The sequence below is a fragment of the Plasmopara halstedii genome (genome assembly GCF_900000015.1).
Source record: "Plasmopara halstedii genome assembly, contig: Scaffold_7, whole genome shotgun sequence".
NCBI lineage: Eukaryota > Oomycota > Peronosporomycetes > Peronosporales > Peronosporaceae > Plasmopara > Plasmopara halstedii.
This window is the reverse complement of record NW_020186929.1, coordinates 306,195-306,558: the sequence shown is the minus strand read 5'-3', so window position 1 is coordinate 306,558 and position 364 is coordinate 306,195.

The following is a 364-nucleotide window of genomic DNA, read 5'->3' as shown; positions in this document are numbered from 1 at the left end:
GCTCTCTGCCAGCCACTCATCATACCATGCGGTCGTCCCCTCCTCTTCTCCCGTTGCCACCTCCGTCTACGTTTCCAGCGCTGACGGCCGTTGTGCCTGCTGATGCGGTTGTTGCGTTTGTGTCGCTTCCAGCTTGTGACAGCATTTCTGACTATTTCAGACACATCCATTTGATGCGTCGGCAACGGTTTACGCACTTAGCCGTATGTGACATTTTCAGCAACCAAAACATCAAGTCACATGCGTTTAAAGCGCTTGCAGACGTATGACAGCATTTCTGATTACATCAGACGCACCCATTTGACGCGTCGGCAACAGTTTACGCACTCAGACGTTCGTGATTTTGTTAGCAGCTGATATATTA